We start from the raw sequence: 24,128 nt of genomic DNA, 5'->3' as shown, positions 1-24,128 counted from the left end.
AGCAGTCAGGGACAGTGTTTCCATAGAAATGCCCAGCCACACTAAGGAGGACTGTTTTAGAGAAAACACTATTGCTGCCTTGACTCACTTCTTCAGCAGAAATGGCATTAGATGCTGGACATCAGAAACTCTGCCCAAGAACAGCCCTATAACCTGAGTTCATAATTTTCTTTAAGGTCTTCAGTGCAGTTAGATGCACTTAGCCCAGTTCATGACTTTTATATTCCTCATGCCTTTCATTGGTGTACAGCAGCGATGACTGAGTTTGAAATAGCTCTGTTTTCAGTATGGACTTCACTTGAGATGACCGTAGGTGATGACTTTTAAAACTCTTTCAACATCGCATGCCATTGACTACCAGTATCCCGTCCTCTAATGAGAAATCGGCAAACTCTGGCCTGCAGGTCAAATCTGGCCTGCCATTTGTTTTGGTAAATAAAGCCTTATTGTAATACAGCCACGCTCATTTGTTTACACATTCTCAGTGGCTGCTTTTGCACTACGGAGATTTGAGTAGTTGCAACAGGAGTTACTTGCTGTGCAAGTTCTTTAAGATTATTGGTTACTTGTTCAGGGAGATACTGTCTGTGCAAGAGGGTCCTAAGAGACTGAGACAGGCAGTCAGTGCTGCAACATTCATTCTGGGCCTCTTGGAGCTCCCTAAGTAGAGTATGATGTCCTCAACATGGTTCCCTTGGGACATCAGCCCCTTCGGCCAGAAACCTCACCTGGCGTGCCAGCGTTGCTTAGTGCATTCAGTGTTGCGAGCCTGTCTTGATTGCTAGAGTCCAAAGGAACTATTGGCTCTATTTCTGTAATTGAAATGTGTTTTATTTTATTTTATTCTTGCCTTTTGCTCTGTTAAGTGTCCCTTTTAGCTCTCAGCTTCAGATAAAAGTGTCTTCAGTTCATAGAGGATTCTGTTGTTAGAAGTCCAAGAAACATATGGATAATCTTGGGATATGGCCAGAAACTAATGGATGCTGAAGAGTCCATAGAAGATCCGTCTTTCCTATCACTTAAGTCAATTAAATCAGAATCATTCTTGCTGATATTTGTAAACATGGAGTTAGTAGTTGGTGCATAAAAATTGTAGGGACCATGAACTTTGTTCTTCTCTTCTTTGACCACATGTAACATATTCAGTCCACACTGAAGTCTTCTGGTTTTATTCCCCATCTTACAAGGCGGTAGCCTGGTTCTCCAATCATGGGGTCCATGGGATGGAGAAGTCTCAGTGTTATTGTCCCATCTAATTTTCTCAAATTCAAACTGACTGTTAATGGGCTTTTTGGTCAGCTTCCTCTAGTTTCTCTCACAGAAGCAGCCTGTCTGCTTTTGTTCCCTTTCTAATTTGTTGCCTTTAAATTTATCTTCAAGTGTATCATCTTTCTCTTGTTTTCCTTATGGGACTTTAAAAAACTTCAACCTAAGTATCTACAGAGTCTTCTTATCTCTTGGCCAACAGCCTTTGTCCTCCCCAAGGATGAGAGGGGGATCCCTTTGATCTTTTGCAAGTCTGCTCTCTTTTAACGACTGCACTGCTTCAGGCCTGGAATTTTTTCCTGGCTAAGAATTGTCATCTGTGGACACAATAGCCTCTTTGCAGCTCTTAAATAAACAGTCTCTGTTTGTTATAAATCATGGCAGTGGTGCACATTAGTTTGAAGTTACCTTTAGTTCTAAGGACTGATAGCCTTGTCCTTGATCTAATCTTTCATTGTACTAAAATCTACTGGATGTCTGAGCATCATCGAGCTGCCAGGAGCAATACGGTCAGTCGTGGGAAATGGGAAGAAAGCTCCGGGGTCCTTTCTCTGTGGTTGTCTCACCAAAGCTTTCGAATCAGGGCTCTGCCTAAGGATCTCAGAGGCCACTCAGGGCACTTCCATCTTACAGGTCCTGCCTCATACTCTGCCATCTGTCTCACTTTTCTAAAAATCCTCCTTTTTCTTCACCTGTTTTATTTTCCTTTCCCAGGACCCGCTTCCCTCCAGTCTTTCTCCTTTTCCATTCTCTCTCCTTAGCTCGTCATGATCATTCCTGTCATCAAGTGACCTGGGTCATGGCTGAGGAACCTGGAAGGAGCTTGGAGACTTTCCCCCCACCTTCTGGTACAGCTTCAGTGCTCCTCTCCCTACTCCTTCTACAGGTCTTGGTCTGGCTTGTGTTTCTTGTGCATCTTCCACACGTGGGAGCGACCCCAGTGCCCGCTCCCTGTGCCAGGCCCAGGTTGGCAACTCACCTTCTGGGCCAGGCCAGGGGGGTAGAGGGCAGGAGAAGGGCCCTGACAGAGCGTGCCTCATGTCTCTCTCCATTATTTGTAGTGGTCAGTGTGTTTGATATTTTGACTGTTTCCATTTTTTCACTGTTATAAATAACTATAAATATCTCTTTCACTTACAGTCACAGTGTATGTATATTTGTAGCAGTTGGTATGTGTTGTCTAAGGAACTTAAAAATAACTTTTTACATTTTTTCTTTTTATAGAAATAATACTGTATTTTTATTACAAAAATAATGCATGGCAGAAAAAATTTTAAATGCCAATAAACTGAAAGAAGAAAATAAAAATTACCTGCAGTGTTACTAATAGTTTCATCCATTTTTTATGCAAAATACTGTTTTCCCTTTTACAAACATGAGGCCCTACTATATATACACCTTAACATTAAAATGAGACTTTTTTTCATGTTTTATTAGATATGCTTCTATAGCATCACTTATCACTGCATAGTATTCCATTCTATAGACTATTCTATACAACATTCTATAGATGTACCAAAGTTTATTTAGCTACTCCCTAATTGTGGACTTTTAGGGTTGTTTTCAGTTTTTCACTGTACTAAGCAGTGCTGCAGTGAACAACCTTGAGTCAAGTCTTTGCACACACCCATAACGCCTCCTCAAAGATAAATTCTCTTTTCTTTAAATTTATTTTTTTAAATTATTTTTGGCTGCGTTGGGTCTTCGTTGCTGCGCACGGGCTTTCTTTAGTTGCAGCGAACGGGGGCTACTCTTCATTGCGGTGCACCGGCTTCTCATTGCAGTGGCTTCTCTTGTTGCAGAGCAGGGGCTCTAGGCGTGCGGGCTTCAGTAGTCGCAGCATACGGGCTCAGTAGTTGTGGCTCGCAGGCTCTAGAACTCAGGCTCAGTAGCTGTGCTGCAAGGGCTTAGTTGCTCCGCGGCATGTGGGATCTTCCCGGACCAGGGCTTGAACCCCTGTCCCCTGCATTGGCAGGCGGATTCTTAACCACTGCGCCACCAGGGAAGTCCTCAAAGATAAATTCTTAGAAATGAAATGACCACCAGGTCAAAGGGCATGTACATTTTTTTTAAATTAGTAAACTTTATTTTTTAGACCAGCTTTAGGTTCAAGCAAAATTGAGCAGAAAGTACAGAGTTTCCATGTCCACCCCTCCACCCCCACCCTGTGCATGTACAATTTTAAGGATTTCAGTATGTGTTGTCAAATTACCTTTTAGGAAAGTTTCCATCTTTACCTATTGATACATGTTCCCATAGCTCCACAACACTGGGTATTATCATTAAAAAGAAATCTTTGATAAGGCACATTTAAAGCAGAATACCTATTCCTGTCATCATAAGATTCAATTTTTTTTCTTCTGAAATTTATATTTATGTTATTTATAACATTATTTATTATGGTTGGTAATGGCAGAATTCCACCAACCTTCCTTCCTTTGCCAGTTTAACAAAAATATAAAAGTAATACATGTACACAAAAATAAATACCCAGAAGGGACAGAAAGATACAAGGAAAACAGTTTAAAAACCTCCCTCCCCACTTACCCAGGCTTTCTCCTGAAAGCCACTTGTTTTTTACTCTAATGGTTTTTAGTAATTGCGGGGTTACCTCTAAAATTCTCAATAAGATATATACACATACATCTATATTTTTCTTCATTTGTCTTTTTAGACAGCTAACTTTGATAAGTAGCACTGTATTATTAGAACTGCAGATGTCTTTAAGGCTCTGGTGCTTGCTTGTCTCGCTGGATTTATGCTTCTTATTTGGCCTCAGAAAACTTCCCATGCTCACTTTTAAGCTCAGCCATGCATTTGACATATTTGCTAGGGTGATGGCACCCATCATTTGAGGTGTTTGGGAGGAAGGTTTCAGGATATTTGGTCCATCTTATTGGCTGAAATGGCCAGTGTCTTAACCCACTCATTCTGTATCCTTTAATTTCCTTCTGTGAAAGATGAAGAAATTATCATGCCTCCACATCACTCTACCTCCTGTTCTTCCTTTCACCTCCCTATATTCAGATGAGACAGACACTATTATTTTCCTCCTTTTACAAATGAGATACCAGAATTCAGAGAGGTTAAGTGATTTGCTTGAGGTCACACAGCTAGTAAGTAGGTGAGGGAGCCAGAATTTTCCCTCAAGTCCATCTGATTTCAACACCCATACTTAAAAGGTGCCACAGTAACATATTCTCTCTACTCTCTATCCCTCAAGGCTGCTGCCTCTCCTGACCTTCCTGTTTCTGTCATTACTGTCATTTTCCCTGAGTTTAGGAAAAGGTAGGTAGGTCTGTATTCTGATTTTGGCTGCAGAACTTAAAAACTATAAATGACCGTAGGCAAGTCACTCTGCCCTTCTTTGCCTCCATTTCTTCTTCTATTAAATGGGAATAACCTGTGGCAAGATGTTTTGTAGAAAAAATGAGACAGTCTGTGTGAAAGTACCCATGTAATGCAAATATCAGGCATTATTATTATTATTTCAGAGCCCAAGAAATATTTGCTGATCTAACAAAGCAAACCAGCAATGTGGACCTAGGCTTCTCTTAGCATAGAAGACTTTTTCGGAAGAATCTTTGAATTTGTTAATTCCTTTTTCTTAAAATAACATTGAAAAAAAAATCCATGGTTACTGTTTATTAAGGAAAAGAGCTCTGATTTGGCGGGCGGCGGTGGAGGGTGTATTTTTATACAGACACAGAGGGAAATCCCAAGTCCACAGAGGATCCAGCTGGCCATTTAAATGGCCCCAGTGTCCTGGCCCTGTGCTGCTTTCCTCTGCTTGTCCTCAGTATTCATGTCAGTCATTCTCACCTGTTGTTTCATTTGTAATTAGTAAATCCTGGAGCCAAAAAGGAAGTTGAGGGGGCGAGGTTAGTCTGAAACGTACCTACTGTCTGCCTCACCCCACCCTATTGTAGTGGTCTGTTTTCTTGTTTCCTCCCCTCAGTTGACCATAATTCAGTGAGTACAGGGATCGCATTGCATTTATCTTTATGCCGTCAGGATCTGGGGTATTAGGTCTCCAGCAAATGTTTATAAATGAATGAATGTTGGCAGTGTTCTTATGCCTTCTGCAAACTGCAAGGTGCCTTTTGATCCCCATTGTCAACAACAAGCAATGTCCATCAACGTTGTTGTGGTTTCCCTAAAACAAGAATTCTTGAACTTGGTCTGTGGACCTGTCGTGGATCCAGAGAGGGCCTTCAGGGGTTCCCCAAAACCCCTTGAAATCGGATTCATTTGAAGACAGGCATTTTCTGAAGAGCAGAATCTTAGCTTTCATCGCATTCTCAAAGGAGTATGTGACCAAAAATAAGAAGGAAACTGTGGAAAGCTTTTCAACTCTGTGGCATACTCTACCCTACTTATTTTCCTGCACACACACACATATCAATTTGTACATTGATCTCACTTGATAAATAAACCATGTATAACCTGGGTGTGTTAGCACTTTAAGATCTAGATCAGATTAGTGTGACCCCTTGTTTCATGCCCTGTAGAGGTCCAAAGTTTCCCCAAGATGGTGTAGATGCCTTAGGCGTGAAGGTGTGGCTTATGTTCTCCTGGTTATCTCTGCCTCCTCTTTCTGTTTCTCAACCTGTCAGCTCATAACTGAAACTCAGTCCCTTCCTGGATGCCATCAAGAGCAAAGAATACACCCACAAAGAGCATTTGTAAGCGTTACCATCTTTGCTAATGATTTGAGAGTCCCGGAAAGGGGTCACATGGCAGAAAATGCAGACCTCCGCCATCTTCCTGGCTCCTCCTCCTTCTGTTCCTCACAGACTTCCCTTAGAATTCCAGGTCACCTTTCATTACTGTGCAGAGCTACTTGGCAGCCTTCAGCTTTTATTTCTGTTATTTTTTTGCATGGCTGAACCCAAAAAGATGATCAGCAGCCAAAGGGCCCTCCATTTGAAAGGAGTCTTTCTCTTTAGAAGGCAGGTGTGGTTATAAAGACTTTTTTTCTTTATATATATATATATATTTCAACATCTTCTCAAATTTCCTGAGGCCATCTTAATCAATTCTGTAGGTCTGTACTATTAAGGATCTCTTTCACGTCACTGTGAATGTAGGCCCTTGCAATGAGACAGGACCTGTAAGCACATTGAAGATCTTGTTCTTGCATAGAACAAGAGCAGGAACATTTTTATTTTCAAATCTACTAAATTAGTTTCCCTTTCTGTCCCATAAACTGAGTTTCTTCCTCTGTTTAAGTTCCTCCAACTTTATTTTCTCCATCTTCTTTTTTTTTTTATAAATTTATTTTTTGGCTGCGTTGGGTCTTCATTGCTGCGCACGGGCTTTCTCTAGTTGTGGCGAGTGGGGGCTTCTCATTGCGGTGGCTTCTCTTTTTGCCGAGCACGGGCTCTAGGCGCGCGGGCTCAGTAGTTGTGGCGCACGGGCTTAGTTGCTCCATGGCATGTGGGATCTTCCCGGACCAGGGCTCGAACCCGTGTCCCCTGCATTGGCAGGCAGATTCCTAACCACTGTGCCACCCGGGAAGTCCCATCTCCATCTTCTTTTAAGAAGATAGTAATGGGGGCTTCCCTGGTGGCACAGTGGTTGAGGGTCTGCCTGCTGGTGCGGGGGACGCGGGTTCGGGCCCTGGTCTGGGAGGGTCCCGCGTGCCGCGGAGCGGCTGGGCCCGTGAGCCACAATTGCGGAGCCTGCGTGTCTGGAGCCTGTGCTCTGCAGCAGGAGAGGCCGCGATGGTGAGGGGCCCGCGCACAGCGATGAGGAGTGGCCCCCGCTTGCCACAGCTGGAGAAAGCCCTCGCACAGAAACGAGGACCCAACATAGCCATAAATTAAAAATAAAATAAAAAAAATAAAAAAATAAAAAATTAAGAAGATAGTAATGTATTTATTTTTGAAGAGTATAACACTAATACACATTTTATAAAAATTAGAACAATGCGGAAGTATACCATTTAATGAAATCTGTAATCCTGCTGTCCAGAGACAGCCTCTATTATAGTATACACTTTGGTATATTGTATATCCTTTTAGAGATTTAAATGCATGTAATAACAACAACAAAACAGTGATTAGGAGCCAGGTACTGTGCATTGGCTCATTAAATCCTCACAGTGTCTCTGAGATGGGGCCTGTTTACCAAAAAGCAAACTTGAGACTGGTGATTTGCCTAAACTTATTTCCAATTTTTGCTACCATAAGCAATCTGTAATAAATAAAGATACATCTAACTGTGTGTTCTTGTATGTTTACCTCCACATGATAAATTTCCAAAACTGGAATCACTTGGTCAGAAATTATGCACATTGAAACTTTGGTTCATTTGGAGAAAGACAGTTTAGAGCTTTGCAGTCAGGCACACCAGTGTTCACATTCCCACTGTGACTTGCTGGCCACTCACTAGACTTAACCTGTGCCTCAGTTTGTTCTTTTTTTTTTTTTTATCTGGCTACGTCAGGTCTTAGTTGCGGCACACGGGATCTTTTGTTGTGGCACGCTGGCTCTTCATTGTGGCTCATGGGCTTCTCTAGTTGTGGCGTGCGGGCTTCTCTCTAGTTGTGGTTCGTGGGCTCCAGAGTGCATGGGCTCAGTAGTTGCGTAGTGCTGGCTTAGTTGCCCCGCGGCATGTAGGATCTTAGTTCCCCGACCCGCGTCCCCTGCGTTGGAAGGCGGATTCTTAACCACTGGACCACTGAGAAAGTCCCTCAATTTGTTCTTATGTTAAGTGAGGCTGATAACAGAAACCTCTGGCTGTGAGCCAGAGGTTTGAATTGAATGAGATGATGCATGGAATGTCCCTGGCTAGTATCCAACACATAGGAAGAGCAGTATATTAGACAGACTGGTCCCGGCTCTTATAAAGCTGGCATTTTAATGTGGGAGTAGGGGAGGGAACAATGAAAGGCTGGCAGTAAACAAATTAATGAACAGGAAAAAGGACAGTGCTGTGCAGACAGTTAAAAGAAGGTGATACAATAGGTAGGTGGGCGTTTCCTTAGGTTGGTTGGGTTGGGGAAATCCTCAAGAAGTGACATTTTAGATAAGGTCTGAATGAGGAGGATAGTCTTTAAATTCCTCGGAGCAGAATCTTGGGATCAAAATTACATGCATTAAAATTTGGGGTCATACAAATGAACCTATCTATGAAACAGAAACAGAGTCACAGACATAAAGAACAGACTGGTGGTTTGCCAAGGGGGAGGGGGTTAGGGGAGGAGGGATGGAGTGGGAGGTTGGGGTGAGCAGCTGTAAGCTTTTACATATAGGATGGATAAACAACAGGTCCTGCTATATGGCACAGAGAACTACATTCACTATCCTGTGATAAACCATAATGGAAAAGAATATTTTAAAAAAAGAATGTATTAATATATATATGTGTGTGTAACTGAATCACTTTGCTGTACAGCAGTAATTAACACAACATTGTAAATCAACTATACTTCAATTAAAAAAATTTTTTTAAATTGTGGGTCATATATTGACCAAATACTGACAAATTGGCCTGCAAAAAAATTCTAAAATAATTTACATTCCCTCTGTGTATAGACATGTTTCATTCCTCCACCCTCACCAGTACTTTTCTCCTGACCTTAAAAAGCAGAGTTAATCAAAAGATTATCCTAGAGACCTTTCTGTCGGTCTTCTAATCAGCTTCGTAGGCAGGGGGAAAAGATAAGAAAACAAGTTAGTCCCTTTGAGGAATCCCTTCTGTTCCCTCTCCCTACATTAATTGTCCAGCATCACCCCTTATCCTGTGAAGCTCTCTTCTTACTTCCTGCCCTTTTTCTCTGTGCTACTTCCTGCCTGCATTGTGTGCTAGGACTGGAAGCCACCAGTGTTTTAGCCAATATATTTACATGTTGATTAACCGCCACTTTTCCCCTTGGGAATTAGGCAGTGCCTGGCTCAGAGGAGATGGCTGATCAAGCATTGCTTTTGCTATAAAAACAAGGCAGCTTTTAGAGATAAGCTGGTTTTTCCAGATGAATTTGTTGGCAAGGGTATAATACCTTCTGTAAGTTAAAACTATGCAGAGGCCTCTGCACATCTTTCTGTTATAGTCAAACACTCTCCTCTATGGCATGCGGTCAGGGGAGGGGGCCTTGAGCTCTGGACCCTACAACTGCTTCTTCCCCAGAATTGGTGGGTAATAAGACCTCTTTTGTTTGTTTGGAATGCCTATATGATTACATATTGTTTGTGGATCTGTTCTGTGAAGCCTTTTATCATGCTACGTAACCTGTGTTATAAGAAATGTTCTCTTTGTAGGTCTTGAGCTTAGTGCAGCAACAGTAAGTGATATAGCACATGTTAAATTACAGACCTCATTCAGGTACTGTTTCTATTTCAGTTGTATTTGTTTATAGCATACACATGTATTAGAATTTAATGCTTGATTCAAGCCTTAAAGAAAATAATATTGTGTAGCTTAAACTCATAGACAAATGGATTAAAAGTCACTAGTTCTTAAAATGTAATTTCTTTTTATAATCTTTTTAAACTCAGCAACTTAAATAAAACATCCTGAGGGCAACATGTGTTAGCGAGGGGGGTCTGGGGGTGGCGTGGGGAGGGAATGTGTTTGGTGAAATTGTCCAGGAGCAAAGCGCCGCTCACTTGAAGCCCAGAAATTTGTCATCCAAATATGTGCAGATTGCTGGTGCTATAAATAGTTTGAACTCAAGTAAACAGCTTCTTCCCCCTTGGAAGCTTGGCCATTGTTCAGATGCCAGAGCAGCCCGGGAGCAGCATCTCACACCACATGCTTGCGCCCTACTCTTAGGCTGCTGTCAGCGACCCCGGTCCCCAGGGCTTGAGATGACTGGGGGCCACATCCTCAGGCCCTTCCGTTCCCCACCTTCGGCTCCCACCCCGACCCAGACCATCCAACAGCTTTACAGACCTGCCTCTGCTCTAGAGGAGCCCAGACCTAAGATCCCTGGCAGCTCTAAAAAGCCGTGGGGCCGCCTGGCCATTGACTGAAGTCGATTTAGGAGACACAGACATTCTCTTTACAGGGCAGAAGCACACACGACTCATTCCTTTCTTGTGGAGCCAAGAAGAGCAGCCCGGTGATCGGAACAGCCATGCCAGCAGCTGCCCTGTGCCAGCAGCTGCCCTGCCATATGCCAGGCAGGCAGGCCACTGACGTTTCAAAAGCCCCGTTGAGGACTTGAGCAAAATGCTGACACTACAGCAACTGAGGACATTCCACAGTTTATTACTATATTTCCCTTGGAAAAAATAAGTTTCTTTCTCTGAAAATTCCTGCTTCAGCTGCATTCATCATGTCAAATGCCCGTGTGGAGGCTATGAAGATCTTGACATTTAGCTATTGAGAGGACAGAGGACAGGGATGGTAGCAAGTAAAGGATAAGGATCAGGAACCTGGATTCTTGGGCAAGTTACCCAACTTTTCTTACCTTTAGTTTCTTCATCTGTCAAGCGAGGATAATCCTGTTTCGTGGAGTTGAAGAGAAAATGGATGTAACAGTACTTTCTGGATTGTACCGAACAGTAGACTGTAAAGGTGGGAAAGTGGAAAGGGTCTCCCAAGCCTGGCCTTCTGTACTCTGGCCTCAAGCCGATGAGCCAGTGCCTCTCAGCCTTAGTCTTTTTATCTGTAAAATGGAAAAGTCAATACCTGCCTTGCAGGAGTGTTGTGAAGATTAGAAATAACATATGTAAAGCTCTGGCAGATGGTAGATAATAGATAAACGGCAATAATAGTTATTGTTACATTTCATGTGGAGATACTCACTCTGGGCGTTTAGGATTCTTCACCTGGAGAAACAGCTTCATTTTGTAAATGTCAGGATGGCCAAAAGGCCCTGCTAAACGCTCATGGCAATAACTGATAAAAACAGATAACATTTTAAAAAATCAAAGTAATCATGAAATCATTAAAAAAAAAAAAAATCTACGAGTCCAGAAAGGCATCAGTCTGCTACTTACCCCCTTACCTGAGGCAACCATTTAATTTTTCTGCTTTTAGCTCTTCTGGTGGTTATCTCCATTTCTCTAAGTAATATTACCTCTATTACTTTTTCAAAATTAAACTTGTTTTTGTCAAAACGGCACATGCACATAGGTTTGCTTTGTTCTTTTAAGGTCAAATATCATTATAAACTGACACTAGAAAACAGCTGTCCCCTGCCTCCACCCCACTTTCCCTTCCCTCCTGTCCTGCTCCCAAGAGCATCCACTTTTGATCCTGTTAGGTTTTTGTTCTAGTGTTTCTCTCTCCATATATCTAAGTAATATGCTTATGCAGCTGTCTCTGTCTTTAAAAAATTTTTATTATGGAAATTTTCAAACATACAGTACTAGAGAGAATAGTATAACAGATCGTCATGTACCACCCATTACCCAGCTTCAAGAATCGTGACCAGACTTGTTTCATCTGTGCTTGTGGCCATTTTCCCCCTGCTCATAGATAATTTGGGGATAAATTCTAGACAACATTTCACCAATAATTACTTCAGCATGTGTCTCTTAGAGAATAACTCCTTTTTTTAAAAACATAACTACACTCCCATTATTACACAATAAAATAATTAATAATCCCTTATTACTAGCAAAGGTCTCCAATTAACTCAAAATATTTATTTTTCAAATGAGATCCAAACAAGGACCACACAGAACTGTACCGCTCTTTATTCATCAGTTTTAAACATTGCCTGTTGACCTCCTAGGATGGCACATGAGGCCTTAGCCTTGTTATAAACACCACAGCCCTGCTCACTCTTTTCTCCCTTACCCTTTTCTCCCAGCACCACAGTTTTTTGGTTAAATTCGTATTCACTGTTTTTCAGTGTTACAGCACTGTAAATATTATTTACTGCTGAGCCAGTAACGTTCTAATTATTCTTCCTTTCTGTCTGACGGTTTTCCTGGACTTAACAATAGCTTCTTCTTTAACATGCTCAGTTTTCCTTGTTCTGTCGTGCTGAATCTTTCCCGTAGACTTTCAGTACAGTTTTTGGCAGGCTTGTCAAGAGTCCCGTCCTATTTTCCTGGAGCTTCCACCCTTCTGCTTGAGTCAGACTGACGCTCCATAGGCTCTCGAGTCAGCCAGGTCCCAAAGCTGCCTTCTTCTTCTCCTCCTCCCCCTCCCCTCCCCTCCCCTCCCCCTCCCCCCTCCCCTCCCCTCCCCTCCCCCTCCCCCTCCCCTCCTCTCCCCCTCCCCCTCCTCCCCCTGTGCCTTTCACTTCTATTATTAGATCCTTGCTTTGCAAAATCTTACTTTTGGGGACTTTCCTGGTGGCGCAGTGGTTAAGAATCCACCTGCCAATGCAGGGGACAGGGGTTCGAGCCCTGGTCCAAGAAGATCCCACATGCCGTGGAACAACTAAGCCCGTGCGTCACAACTACTGAGCCTGCACTCTAGAGCCCGTGAGCCACAACTACTGAAGCCCGCGCACCTAGAGCCCGTGCACTGCAACAAGAGAAGCCACTGCAGTGAGAAGCCTGCGCACCGCAATGAAGAGTAGCCCCACTCGCTGCAACTAGAGAAAGACCGCACACAGCAACGAAGATCCAACTCAGCCAAAAATAAATAAATTAATAATAAAAATAAATTAATTACAAAAATAAATTTTTTTTAAATCTTATTTTTTAGTTTAAACGTTTGTTTAGGTAAACTTCTCCAGAAGTTTACTGAGAAAACAGTACATGAGTGATAAATTGTTCTAAGTCCTTGCAGTTCTGAAAATGTCTTTATATTGCCTTTCTGAGTATAAATTCTAGGCCCCAAATCATTTTCTTTTAGAACTTTTCCCTTGGAAAGCATTGCTCCTTTTCTTCAGGCACCCAGCATTGCTGGCAAGAGGTCTGATACCAGTCTGATTCTTTTCTCTTGAAATAATCTGTCTCTCTAGAAACTTGTAGCATTTTTTCCTTATGAATTCTGAAAGTTCAGGACACTATGTCTGGGTGTGGTCTTTTCTCATACTCTCTGTGCATTTTAAACTTTGCCGTTCGAAGATGCAGTCTTCCTTCGGCTCTGGGAAATTTTCCTCTTGATTTCTTAGATAACTTCCTGTTGTACTTTGCTTTCCTTTCCTTTCTATTCTGTTCTTTTTATGGAATTCCTATTTAGTCTGACATTGAACTTCCTGGATTGTTGCTCTATATCAAGATCCTTTTGTATCCTTTGAATATTTTTTCCCTATGTTTTGAAAGATTTCCTTTTCATATTTTACAGTCCTTCTCTTGAATTGTTAATTTCAGTATTCATATTGTTACTTTCTAAGAGCCCAGTTTTGTCAGCTTATTTTATGCTTTATGGACACAGTATCTTCAGAATCTCTCTGAAGATGTAAGAATTTTTCTGTAAAGCTTTTCATTTGCCTGAATCTTTTTTCCCATGATGGAGTCTATTTTCTCTTTATTTCAGTCTCTGTCACGCTGTTGGTTTTCCTCAGATGCCCTATGATAGTTTTCTCTTTTTGCCATTGGTAATCAATAATAAGAGCCTCGGGGCTTCCCTGGTGGCGCAGTGGTTGAGAATCTGCCTGCCAATGCAGGGGACACGGGTTCGAACCCTGGTCTGGGAAGATCCCACATGCCGTGGAGTAACTGGGCCCGTGAGCCACAATTACTGAGCCTGCGCGTCTGGAGCCTGTGCTCCGCAACAAGAGAGGCCGCGATAGTGAGAGGCCCGCGCACCGCGATGAAGAGTGGCCCCCACTTGCCGCAACTAGAGAAAGCCCTCGCACAGAAAAGAAGACCCAACACAGCCATAAATAAATAAAATTTAAAAAAATAATACCTAGCATATATATTTAAAAAAAAAAATAATAATAATAAGAGCCTCCTTTTAGGAGCGAGGCCTGGGGTTTGCCTAGGGTTCTGCAGAGCTTCCTGACCCTCTGTGTGCTGCGAGTGTGTTGTGGGCAGCTGACTGGCACAGGACCTTCAGTGGGTCCCCTAATTTTCAGCCCTCTTCCTAAACCCTCTTGATGCTTGCCGTCCCCAGGCCCAGAGCCTCCCTGGGCTTCCACATTTCCAGGGGTGCTTTCCTGCCTCTATGCTCTAGACTTTGTCTTCTATCTGTCATCATGCGTCTATGAACTGTTTCTGTCTTTTAGAAATTATTTGGAATGAAATCTTTTGTTCTCTAATGATCCTACCCAACAAGAGGGAAATCCCGATTTGAAGTTTAGAAGACATGATACTTTTTTTTTTTCATGGATTTATTTATTTATTTATTTATTTATTTATTTATTTATTTATTTTTGGCTGTGTTGGGTCTTCGTTTCTGTGCGAGGGCTTTCTCTAGTTGTGGCAAGTGGAGGCCACTCTTCATCGCAGTGCGCAGGCCTCTCACCATCGCGGCCTCTCTTGTTGTGGAGCACAGGCTCCAGACGCGCAGGCTCAGTAGTTGTGGCTCACGGGCCTAGTTGCTCCGCGGCATGTGGGATCCTCCCAGACCAGGGCTCGAACCCGTGTCCCCTGCATTAGCAGGCAGATTCTCAACCACTGCGCCACCAGGTAAGCCCCAACATGATACTTTTTTTTTAAGCATAAAACAGTTGCTTTAACCCAAGCTTGGACTATCCGGGGTATGTGTGTGTGTTTAGAAAATATTTGTTGAATTTCCTTTTCTGTATCGGTGAACGAGGGAGACACGTTGTCGACCTTGTGGACCCTACAGGACATATAACATGTACTTACAATAATGTATGTTAAGGGTTATGAGAGGAGAGATGGAGGGTGCCGTGGGACCCATACACCTGGGGGAGCTGACTTGGCTCAGAGGGAGGGCCTCCAGAAGGAAGTGACGTTTCATCTGGGATCTGATGGCTGAGGAGGAGTTAACCAAAACAAGAGGGTGGGGCCAATCAGATGTGTGTTTCAAGTGCAGGGTCAGAGAGAGAGCCTCAAACCAATAGAAGGGCCTTCCTACTGTTCGAGCACCAGGCTGTGCGGCCTCAGGAAATCCCCTGCCTTCTGGGGCCTGGCATTCCCCATCTCAAAAATGAGGAGACCCATGCTCTTTTCAGCTGTAAAGATCAACAAGTTTAAGATTGTTTAAAATTAACTCAAGCGTGGAGCTCCATCTCTCCCGTAACTGCCCCAATCTGAAACCTATCTCTTGCTGGTGGGAAGCAGGTATTAAGAAGGCTGAAAAAAGGCAGGGGAGGGGCAGTGTGGTACCCTGCAAACCTCCCCATTTTCAAGGTGCATTCTCACAGGGACCAGGCTTCCCTTCCCCTGCCAGCTCTGCAGCCGGCACACAGCATCAGCGGCAGCCCGGGGGCACCAGGAGGTGGAGCCTCAGAACATCAAACCCTGTAGAGAAGGCAGCCAGATGTACTCCAAAACCAAAAAAACGTATCAAACATTTGTCGTCTTTTGTGAGGTTGACTCCTCCCCCACCCCCAAATGACTTAAGTTTCTGAATTCAAGCCTTGTTTTGAGTGTAGGTGTGGTTCTTGCTGGGTCCATACCCCAGGAGGTTAACAGGCTGTTCCTGATGGTAGAATGATGGATGACCTTCCTCCCTTTTTTTCTGCTCTTTTCTATTTTCCTATTTTTTACAATAAGCAAGTATGATTCTAATTGGAAAGAAAACAAAATCTACTTTGATTTATTAAGTCCATATGTTTCTCAATTAGTTTCGTCTGGAAAAAATGGGGACCTTCCAGCAGTGTGGCATAAGGAATAAGTGCATTTGAAATGGCATGACAGCTGAAACTTGACTTTGGTAGGGTGAAAAGTTAATTGTATTTTACAGCAGGTGTTTGGACTAGAGGGTGGGTAGTGGTGGCCAGAATTTATTCATTCACATACTCCTTTCAACAGATAGCCATCAGTTACCAGCTGAACTAGTTACTCAGGTGATCTGTGTCCGGAATTTCCTCCTGTGTCAAGTGGAAGTAATAAATATAGCTACCTCATAGGATCCTTGTCGAGATTAAATGAGGTAATTTATATAGGGCAGTTAGAACATCTGGCGTGTGATAAACATTCAGTACAAGTTTTTGTTACTTTTGGATTTCCTTATTTTAATAAATGTCTCATAATATGTACAGAATGCTCATAAATTAGATACGGAGCTTTTGCTTAAGAAGCTCAAATTCTAGCAGCAGAATACGATCCGTCCAGAAATAAATATGCCTCGAAGGAGAAAAGTTAAGTTTCTTAAGAGAAACAGATAAAGTACTAAGGAAATTCAGAGGGAGAGACCCCCTCTGGACTGGGAATGAGGGGGTGGGAATTAGCAGCTTTGGGGCAAAGGGGCTGTCTGAGCCCTTCAGACCAGCCCTGCAAGCTGAAGCTGCCAGAGTTTCCTTTATCCTCAAATGGAGCCAATCTTGCTGGCTGTGAAGATCTGCCAAGTTTCCTGCAGGGAAACATTTAAAAGGCAGTAGAGTAAGGGACTTAAGGGGACAGGCCTGGCCCCAGGCAGCCTGGCTTGGAGCACAGACTCCGTCACTTACTCCAGGGACCCTCTGAGCGGGCCAGTCAGCCTCTGCACGCATCGGTTTCCACAACTGTAGGATGAGACCGTGAATAACACTTCCTGTGGCTGCTTCGGGTAAGGATGCCATCCAGTGGGGTTTACAGCACAGAGCGTGGCCCCAGGCCACAGAGTGTATCATCTGCCGTGGTCAGTAGTGGAGAAAGTGGGTGTGCCGGTGTTGTCACAGTTCTCTCTTCGTGGCTTCTGTCACAGATGGACAGTTATTCAGTCTGCAGGGCAAGTGTTACAAAATACATGTCGTCGAGGAAAACGCTATCTTTGTTTTTTTTTGTTTTTTGTTTTTTTTAAATTAATAGTAACCTTTTATTTATTTATTTTTTATATATTTACTTTTGGCTGGTGTTGGGTCTTCATTTCTGTGCGAGGGCTTTCTCTAGTTGCGGCAAGCGGGGGCCACTCTTCATCGCAGTGTGCGGGCCTCTTCACTATCGCGGCCTCTCTTGTTGCAGAGCACAGGCTGCAGACGCGCAGGCTCAGTAGTTGTGGCTCACGGGCCTAGTTGCTCCGCGGCATGTGGGATCTTCCCAGACCAGGGCTCGAACCCATGTCCCCTGCATTGGCAGGCAGATTCTCAACCACTGCGCCACCAGGGAAGCCCTATCTTTGTTTTTATGAATGGGCTCCTTACTAGTATTTTTGTTCAAGTAACAAAACGTGCTTCAGAGCACTGAGGGTGATGTCAGTAGGCTGACCTGTCAGGAAACGGGCTTCATTTCCTCACGCCCACTCAGACTTCTGGAATAAAGGCCCAGCCAACCAATGCCCCACCTCCAGGCCCTCCACTCTGAGTGTCACTGCGAACACACAAGAACACGCCTGACCGGGCTCCGAGGCTTTGTTCCTTACTCATCCTGACGTTCCAGAGAAGCACGGGGCCCTTCTCTGGCTTCCCGACATTCTTGACCTTATTCATTGTCACGTCATCTTCCGGGCAGAGGGTGGTGACAGTGAGTCAGAATTAGAAAATAATGTCTTTTCTCTAGGATGTGCCAGCTGAGTTTTACAAGTATTTTTGAACTTGTAGTCTGTGCCAGGCACTTAAGCCACACAAGAACCTTGAAGAGTGAATGCGGTTGTTATTCTCATTTTACATTGGGAAACCAAGGCACAAAGAAGTTAACTTGCCCAAGGTCCCACACAGGTAGAAGGTGCAGGGGCAGGTGTCTTCAGGCTGTTGACCGCTGCTCTCCGCGGGTGACCAGACTGGTGTTCTTTTTATTCCACTACAGTGTCAGACCAACTTGTGGGAAAGCCTTCAGAATGGCACACTCCCTCCTAATATATAGCCTATTTGCTTGGACCTTTTCTGATTATCATCCGAGTTTTCTGAGAACTAATTAAAATTCTTGTTAAGTTACAAACTACCACAACCTTCCTCCCACCTATAAATAGCTTCTTTCCCAATAGGGCTCTAGTCCCAAGTAGCTTTAAGGCAAATCAGATCTGCACCATTGCGGGGAGGGGCGATTGAAACCCAGACTTGTTTCAGGCCACACAGTATTTTGGTAGAAAAGCAGGTAAGCACCCCTCTTACCTAGCAGCCAGAAGTGTTTCCTATTAGCTAACAGATTGACTACCTTTCCCCATCTCAGGCCAGGTTGAACCCAGGAAAACTCTCCTTACCACTCCTTCCCCACTGGTTTTAAGAAGCTTAGCCTGTTTTTCGAAGTGGAGATGATCCCACGTAGAACTAAGGGCCAGGCTCGGTGGAGTAACCATTTTGGGAAGTAGCACTGGCAGTTGTGGTCACGTGTGCTGGCCTCAGTAGGAGTTAAAAGACTCAGTTTCCAAGTCTGGCCTTTTCATCTTGAGCTGTGTGACCTCGGGCATGTCACTTAACTTCTGTGTGTTTCGTTTTTCCTATTCAGGAAAAGGAGATTAATAATGCAGTTCCCTGGGGACCTGATTCTCCTCAAATGAGAATCAAAGGAGATTAGGTACAACAGTAAGAGCCACCATCTATCATCAGTCACGTGCCAAATACTTTCAGTTCCCTTACATGTGTTAATTTCATTCTCACTGTCCTAAAATGGAGGCCCTAGTATCCCATTTTGTACTTAAAAAAAAGAAAGAAAAAGTTCAGAGGAGTTAAGTCACATAGGATTCAGATCTACATCCCTGGCTCCCAAATTGATGCTCATAGTCATATACATGTCACATTGCTTCCCGCTATACACCAAAGCAGAGAGGCTTTGTCTTTCCTATCAAGTACTCTACAAATGCAAGAGATTAATTATTATCTCTAGTAACCACTGCTGTTCCATGTTAGTCCCTTAGGACAGTTAAAGTCTCTTGCTGCTTTATCTTATCTAGTAGTTTATGCTGCCTCTTCCCATGTCCCCAGGACTTGTTCAGTGAATTCTTGGGGGTTTTCTCCCAGAGAAACAGTTCAGCTCCACCATAAAGGGGGTTGAAGGAGGCTGAGCGGAGCCCGGCATCTTGAGCAGAGGCCTTGGACCCCTCCAGGGTTCCTCCCTCCCTCAAGCGTGTGGTCAGCCAGCTTGTAGTAAACTTCCTTACGTTGCATTTGTCGATAAGCTCCTCCGTCACTGAATTTTAGAAGTGGAAGACACCAAAGCCCTCATTTCATTGATGGGGCAGCTGAGGTCCAGAGAGAGGGATGACTTGCTTGAGGTCATTCATTCAGTTAGGAGTGTGACCAGGACCAGAACCCCGTTCCCCAGGCAACAGACTAGTGCTCTTTCTGAGCCTTTGGAGTGGGCACGTGGCATCTCCCCCAGTGAAGGACAGACTCGTGCACTCTGTCCAGCATGCACCTAGGAAACTTTAGGGAGAAATTAAACAACTTGGAAAATTGAGAAGGAAGAAGGAGATGGGGGGAGGGACGGAGTTGGGGTGCAGCTCCCCACCCTAACTAGTGGCTTATACACCAAAGTGCATTAGACCACAGCACGGCAAACTAGGTAAGCCCACGGTCAGCAGTGACTAAGAGGCGAAGGGATTTACACCGGGAGCCCTGGCCCAGGGAGTGGATAGGAAGCCTTTTGTCACTAAGCCTGCAGTGTTGAAAATGGAAGGAAGGATGTTAGGCAAATGTGCCGGCCCGGGATGCAGTTACAGCCCCCGCGGCTCATTGTCCAAAGGAAATGGATCTCTCCTGTGGATGGAGAGGTGGAAACTGAGCAAGGGAGCTGAGTGGTTGACATCATCAGGCTGAGCATTGGGTTACAACAAATGGGGACTTACTTGGCCCGAGACGTGGGAAACACCCACTAAAACCTTGAAGTGCATTTCATTTAGGAGACGCGGAGAGAGGGAGAGAGAGAGGGCACGAGAGATCCGGCCTGCAGCCCTGGCCCGCTCTGCTAATCTTGCTTACCCTCGGAAGGAGGCGTTCTGAATGCTGGCTTCTTAAATTTGACCTTCCCTTCTGACTGAGGACCGCTGGACTTTGAAGGAGCTCTCTGCTCTTGTAAGTAGAACTTTCTTCTCTGTCGCCACCCCCAGGGAGAAGCAGCCTTGGAGGTAGGGCTCTCTGGAGAGCTTGCTTTCCAGCCTGTTGGTCACAAAGTGTCTATTTTTATATTATTGCTCTGAAAATTATGGCTTTGTCTGAAACTGCCTAGGGCTAGAGTCTGAGCCTCAAGGCTCGCAGATGGGCTCCAGTCAAATGCTGTTTTACTTTGTTACCCAAAGAACTTTGACAGAGTACCTAGAACTTCAAAAGCAGCTCCTTGCCCCAAATATAGGTGAGGAAATAAATCCTCCCTTAGAAATTGGTGTTTGGAAAATCTTTATTAATTTGTTTTTCTGATTACCAAGGTGGTACAAAAAAATCTTAAACATTGTAGAGAGAAATACCTCTGCAAATGAAAATTGCTTATAATCTTCCCCTCCTAAATGTAACATGGGTATTTTAAATTTAAGATACAGATACAATTAGATTTCATGAAGTTACCTCAGCACTTGTGCCCTGATGCCTCAGAGGCTGCATAGGAAACTCCAAGATCGAAATCTTTAACTTTGGCTTTGTGATCTTTTTATTGCTTCCTTTAAAAAATGTGCTGTTTATTCCTAGAAAATAAACAGAACATGTAAGTCTTTGGGCGTTTTATTTGTTGGGTTCTGTCTTCAGGATTTTAAGCCGAGGGAGCCACTCTGTGCAGAGAGGAAGGGAGGGGGCGGTACCAGTGGGTGCCGGGCTGAGGGTTCTCAGGTGGCTTGAGATACAAGGCTTGCAGGTGCTGTGCTCTCCACCTAGCCTCCTAGCAGGTAAAAATAGTTGAAAAAAATCACAGTTAAAGAAGAAAGCCTTCAGCTTTAAAAAACAAGAGCCACCACAAAATAGAAGGGCCACCCAAGGAAACCGTGGAAGCCTGGGCAAGTGTTTCACTCTCCGGGCCTCAGTTTCCTCATTTGTACTGAAATGAGGGGTGAAACTAGATGATCGCTTTACAGTTGACCCTTGAACAACATGGCTTTAACCTGCGAGGGTCTACTGTTCTGCGGATGTTTTGCAATAAATACGTGCTACGGAACTACATGATCTGCGGTTGGTTAAATCCATGGATAAATTCATGGATGCGGACCCATGATCCAGGTGGCCGACCGTAAAGGTTATACTCGGATTTTCAACTGCACGGAGGATTGGTGCCCCTCACCCCTGTGTTGTTCAAGGGTCAACTTTGTTCCCAAGTTCAGTTTGAAGTGAACCACTGAAATCTCTTTCCCCTTTGAGGAGACCCCTTAGGACTTGAGGAGCAAAATGCCCTTAGTTTTCAGTATCCCGGAGTGGGTGAATACTGGTGCCTCTAGGAGAATTAAGAGAGGTCATAAAACAGGCAATATTAAGTTACTTCTGAGTTGAACGTGTTGTCAGGTTTTGTGTTTCTGAAGAAGAAAACCTCAGTGTGGTGTGCACGCACACTGGGGAGGGAGGAGAAAAAAGAATTAACCGTGCTGAGCACCTGCTAAGGGCCAGGCCCCGTGTTACGCTCATCCTTTCACATAACACCAGGTGGTCAGTATCATCATTCCCTAACTCCACCAACAGGGTAAATCTCCACTATACGTTCCCGTATTATTGCGAACTCCTTCCTAGTGTTCACCTGAGCTGTGAGAACACCGAATCCTAACCACTAGACCACCAGGGAGTGTCATACCTGAGCTGTGCTTACATGGTTATTGGCGTGACATCAGTTCACTGCTTCCACTAGACCACATGCACCGTCTCCTCTGTCACTATACCTCCTTGCCTGGTAGAGAACTTGGCACATAGGTACAGAGAAGACGCATCATAGCCAAGTTTAACTTAAAGCCCACTGACCTTCTCCCTAGCTTGGCAAAAGAGAGGGAGAAGAGGAGGCGGAATCTCCTTTTTTGCCTCCCTCCCTCCTCCATCTCACCGAGACACAGCCTGCCCTGCTGCAGGGAAAGGGTGCCAGAGCCAAAGTACAAAGAAAAGCAAAAGAAGTTGTCAAATCTTGGACTCTGAGTTTCCAAGTTTCCAGATCTTGGCAATTTAAGGGATTTTTTTTCTCTTTAAGGCCATCAGAGACCCTAACCCTCAGGAAGATGCAGTATTTAAAACTGTTTGTTTGGATTAAGATCGTGGTTAACTGGAGGGTTCATGAAGCCCCTTGGCATATCTGAGAGCTGAAGCATAACTTCCGCAGCAGCTAAGCCCTTTGAAAGTGGACCGTTGCTACCAGGGCAGCACCCCTGGGTGTGCGCAGCAGGAGGGCCCGGGCCTCCGTCCCGGCCTCACCCAGGATCTTGAGCCCCCAGGATAGCCCCCAGGATCTCAAGACTTTGGCTGATTAAAAAAGTCGTCCCTCTTCCTAAGGTGGTGGTGAGGAGGTGATATTCTGGAAGGAAGGTACCTGGTTTGGGTTTTTATTTTTGTTTAAATTCGAATGCTTATCCAGTCTGTCGCGCTCTCTAGTTTCCTGCCTGGCCTTTGGCCCCTGTGGGCACTTGCATTTGTGGCCCCGGGCTGGTTGGTGTCCCCAGTCCCTGTCACTCTAGACAGTCTAGGGTTCGAGGAGAAGTTGAGCCATCTCAGACCAGATTACCCCCCTCACAGAGCGTGCTTCTCTTCTGAAAAGTGGGAGGTCACAATTATACCTACCTCAGGTGCCATGAGGACAAAGCAGGATAAGGCTCGTAATGCACTTGGTTGGTCCAAAAATACATGCTCAGGATTAGCTGCGTTATGGTTTCCAGAAAGAGAAAGTTAGCTGACGTCACAGGCACCTGCCCCCTCAGTCACAACATGGCATTTGCGTGAGGAGCCTGAAGTTATCTCTGAACTCCTCTGTTTCGACCCCCCATCCCCTACTGGGCCCTGGACCTGCCACGCTGGCTCTTTAATCCAAGCCTCAGCAGTGTTTCCTGTCACCCACTTAAGTGAGGAGGCCAAAAGCTGAAGTGGGGGCTGTTCTCTTGGGACCCAAGGTCCCTGGCCCAGCCACTGAAGGGAAAAGCTGGTGGCAGGTGTTACTTTCTGAGTGTGACAAGCGGCTGAGCTCACCCAGTTCACTCTGCTGAGTGCTTTCAGGAGGGACCAGAAGTGATTCCTAAGTGGAGACAGACGTGGAAAATCTAAGGTTCTTGGAAACAAGTCATTAATCACGACCCAAGGCTGAGCTCACTACCTCCTGGAAATCTTTCAGAAATGCCTCATGAAAACTTTGAAAACTGCCCCTTCAAAGAGTGGTTTCTTTGGAAGTTGCAGTCAGCTGCCGTGCTGAGCCATTCCAAATCACAGATGAAAACACATCCGCCCTGACTGGAGGAGGCCAGCGTTTCCTAACTTCAAAAGAAGTCTCTAATCTTCCAAGAAATTGCTAGTCTTGAACTTGGCTCTTCTGAACTGAATAATGGACCTTCAAGGCACTAAAGAAATGATTTGGTTGCTAATGCGTTCTTATTATGTCCCAGGGAGCTAAGTCAGTAATTACGTTTAGTACTTTATGGCTGTGGTCTCTGACGTTCAGTAAACCTGCTGAGGGCTGATGGGTACCGAGCACGAGGCTAGAGGAACAGGCTGATTAAGAGACAGCCTCTGGTCTGGTGCAGCTCGCAGGGCATCGTGAGGACAGGTGGGTGAGTGAATAATTACAGTGGGTCAGCAGCAGGTGGGCGGAGGTCGTGGTCTTGAGCTGGGTTGATTACCCCCACGCTCTCCTCCATTTCCTGACGCCCAGAGCTTTGCCGGCACTCGCATTAGGGGGAAATGAGAGCCTCTCCTGCCGAAGCATTCACCCCCAGCACCTTCCTGTCCCCCTTGGCTTCAGAGGAGAGAAAGGAGCTCATCACAAAATGCAGCAGCCCCACCTTAGAGGACCCGGAATCTGCGATCCCATGTTCAGTAAGGAATTCTAGGGATGGGTGATTCTGTCGTCTAAAATCAC

At 44.6% G+C, this 24,128-nt stretch overlaps 1 protein-coding gene across 4 annotated transcripts in view; it reads left to right on the top strand.

Annotated features, from left to right (window-relative positions):
- Positions 1 to 24,128, top strand: part of PKIG (cAMP-dependent protein kinase inhibitor gamma) — a 110,241-nt gene that overhangs the window by 51,193 nt on the left and 34,920 nt on the right. For 2 of the 4 annotated variants that reach the window (XM_036824901.1, XM_036824898.1), the window contains one exon: positions 20,014 to 20,185. The exons of 1 other annotated variant lie outside the window; for it this stretch is intronic. The gene's annotated coding sequence lies outside the window, so the exon portion shown is untranslated. Of the gene's footprint in view, positions 1 to 20,013; positions 20,186 to 23,461; positions 23,664 to 24,128 lie in introns of those variants that run through there. One more of the 4 variants, XM_036824900.1, reaches the window with a different exon arrangement.

This window comes from Balaenoptera musculus, chromosome 15 (assembly GCF_009873245.2).
Source record: "Balaenoptera musculus isolate JJ_BM4_2016_0621 chromosome 15, mBalMus1.pri.v3, whole genome shotgun sequence".
In the NCBI taxonomy this organism is placed as follows: domain Eukaryota; kingdom Metazoa; phylum Chordata; class Mammalia; order Artiodactyla; family Balaenopteridae; genus Balaenoptera; species Balaenoptera musculus.
Note: the sequence above shows the minus strand (reverse complement) of the source record. Positions and strands in the feature narration are given on the sequence as shown.